This window comes from Aulonocara sp. 'chitande type north' Nkhata Bay, linkage group LG7, assembly GCF_057382095.1.
Source record: "Aulonocara sp. 'chitande type north' Nkhata Bay isolate Kocher_YH1m ecotype deep benthic linkage group LG7, A_spYH_male_GT1.1, whole genome shotgun sequence".
NCBI lineage: Eukaryota > Metazoa > Chordata > Actinopteri > Cichliformes > Cichlidae > Aulonocara > Aulonocara sp. 'chitande type north' Nkhata Bay.
In genome coordinates this window covers 56132236-56135549 of record NC_141350.1, presented here as the reverse complement: position 1 = coordinate 56135549, position 3314 = coordinate 56132236, and positions in this window count along the sequence as shown.

The window sequence follows — 3314 nt, the reverse complement described above, 5'->3', positions numbered from 1 at the left end:
AACAAGGATGAAAGTAGCATCCCTAGACAGGGTAGACCTTACAGATGCTGAATGCTAATGCTGAAAGTTGTAGAACGCACTTTTATTTGACCTTTGCTATATCCCAGATTATTTTAGCACACTAACTTACTGTTACTTGTAGAAAGCCAATGTTAGCTGTTGGCTAGAAAGTTTGCCTTACATGTTAAGGTACTATAATATTTTGTGCAGGGCTTTTTTAGAGCAATTGATTAATGAATTTTCACTAACTAATAAGTTTATGATGTCTAATTATATAGCATTAAATGTTTGTGTAAATTAAATGTTTTTCTTTCCTATTTCACCTTTCATTGATTTGCAGCTTCAATATTTGTGATCATTGTTTTTTAAAGAGAGCATCTAGTGGGCTACATAAATTAAATGTGGTTGGCAGCTATTTGTTATGTAAAGCATGCAAAATCCCCCCCACAACTACAAATGAAAAAATTAATTTTCCTTTAATTTAGTTTTTAAAATTGAATATGCTAGTAGCATGTTACTAGCATATTTTACAGCATGCTACTAGCATATATTACAGCATGCTACTAGCATATTTTACAGCATGCTACAGCATATTACAGCAATATTACAAATAGCCAAAGTGGCTTCTTGACTGGTTTAATACAAGGCCATACTGTCACAGTGGAAGAGTGATTCAAAGAGCATATGTAAAGGTCAGACTGTACCACTGCTGTAAATGGACATCTGCTAAAAAACATGCATAAAGGTGAATTTTGTTACTCAGAGCAACTCAAAAGGCTGCAGTTTGCATGAGAACTTGATGTGCACTCAAGAGGAAAATTACATTAACAGTTAATTACACAGTCAAACATGAGCACCAATCTTTAAACAGCCGACTAAGTTAGAGATAGCAGATAACAGTGTGGTAATGTACATTAATTAACTGCCCCTCACACTTTAATGCAGTTTAAAGGTAATAGATGTCCTCAGGTGAAACGTCTCTGCTTTAACAAAGGCATATAAATTAACTTTAATATATTAATTCATTTTGATTTTTTTTTCTTTATCGTAAAATTCACAAGAGGATTATATTACGCTGATACATTGGGTGGTAAGGAATTAGAGCAGGAAGGTTGAACATTATCAAGAGGGGCAGTTTTTAAATTCATACCTCTTCTTTTCATGATGTAATGGGTTTGAAGGAAATATCTCTCAATTCTATTTAACTCTAGGCTTGTTAAGGAGGCGAACAAATGGAAACTATTAATCTTCTGACAATGTGGAAAGAACCACTTAGACATACACTCTGGAGATATTAATTAGCATTTATAATTAAATACTAATTAATATCTCCATAAGTATCAATATAATCTCTCAGAAATTTTATATGCTAACCTCTGAGAACCTTTAAGGAAAGGGACAGACCAGTAATTCATTTCAGTTCAATATTATTTCTTTAGTGCCAAATCACAACAACTGTTACTTTAAGACATTTTATATTGCAAGATAAGACCCTGAAACGAGAGAAACAATCATACTCCATTTTGAAAGGAAGAAACTTTTGGCAGAACCAGGCTCAGGGAGGGGCAGCCTTCCACCACAGCTAAAGGGAACAGAGGGAGAGGGGTTATGGTAGTGAGGGAATAAGGAAAGCCAGGGGACTGTGCATATCAGGAAACGAACGCGGTCTAGAGGAAGGAAGAGAGGAAAAGTAGTCCAGGCAGCATTTTCCAGTAATCACTGCAAAGACGTTTTTGTCACGGTCTGGCTGGCAGACCGTGGGGATGTGGGGAAGGAGGACCCAGGCGCGGAGCTCAAAGTTCAAGCAGTGCGTTTATTTACAGAGGGTGATATCAAACAACAATAAATCCCCGTGTTTTTCCCCAGACTCCCGTGTCGTGTCCTCCAAGTGCTCTCTGCTCCCGTGTCTACACTCCCGGTGCTCGCTGCTCCTAAAGCCTTCCACGCTCCTCCTGCGGGAAACAATAGCGGCAGTAGTCAGGACACTGAACAATGGCAGGCATACACTACACGACCAAAACCTAAACTGGGTAACTAACGTGGAGTCCCAAGCAATGATCCCGCGTTGGTGGGAGCTCCAAGACTCTCTTAAGTAGCTCCCCCGACGAGGCCTGATCAGCAGCAGGTGTGTGGCTTCGGGTGTGGCCAGTCCCCTTGCAGGGCCACACCCTCCAGGCCTGACGCCGCCTATAAACAAGTGCTCAGCCACCCACACACACATATACACAAGCACAGGGAAGGGGGAGCAACACCAAAATACACAGCAATAATAATAATAATAATATAATACATGACTGCTCAGGGATCCTGGGTCGCCCAGTCCCAGGACCCTGACAGTTTTAAACTAGTGAGAGGGAACCTCAGAGTCTGAATGCTTACTTGGAAGTCCAGGGTTATTCAGTCACAGGGGGATGTTGAAACTGCCACGTCTGGGTTTGTGAGGGAGAAGGAGCTGACAGAGGGTGAACAGGCAGCTGAGTAGCAGTGAAGGTTTGAGAAGGAAGTGCTGCAGAGGAAACTGTTGGGTGAGTATCCAATCCAGGTATGATGAGAGGTCACCAGTGTTCTATGGAGGAAGGCGAACTGAGCGGGCTCCAACTATTCGCATGACCAACAGTGGTATACACTGGAGACAAGGAACAAAGCCGTTGGTTCATGAAGGAAATTTTCACAAAAGGATAACCTAACAGACTGACACGTTTACAACACAGAGTTAGCTGATAATCTGGTAAGGTTTGAGCGGCCAAGCTGGTCCATTTGTACTGAAGCTGATTAGAGTGACAAGACAGAGATGGTCCAGCCAGGGAGAGGAAAAGGTTCAACTCAGTTAAACTTGGATTGTGACATGCGTGAGTACTTCTCACCAGCCCACTTGTGCTGTGCTTTGTTTTGTGCTAAGAGGAAAATAAGGTAAAATGAGATCTTTAAGGTATAATGAGGCTTGATTATGTATTCAATTATGATTTTAACAAGGAGGCAATGAAAAGATGCAAATATGGAAGAAATATCATCTGTCTTTCAAGTTCCAGTTAATCCTCTTGCTACAGTGTTCTAGATCAAGGGAAGTTTTTTCAGGGAAGTGTTAGAGTAAAAGTAACTTCAGTTTTGTCTGAATTTAGAAGTAGGAAATTATATGCCATTTACGTCTTTATGTCTTTAAGACATCCATGTAGTTTAACACACATCTATCTAGCTGAGACTTTCGATTCACATCTATGTAACACTGAAAATGTATGGAGTGTCTTCTGATAATATTATCTACTGGAAACATGTAATATTAGTCCAAGTGTAACCGGTGTGATTCTGCGTTGTGT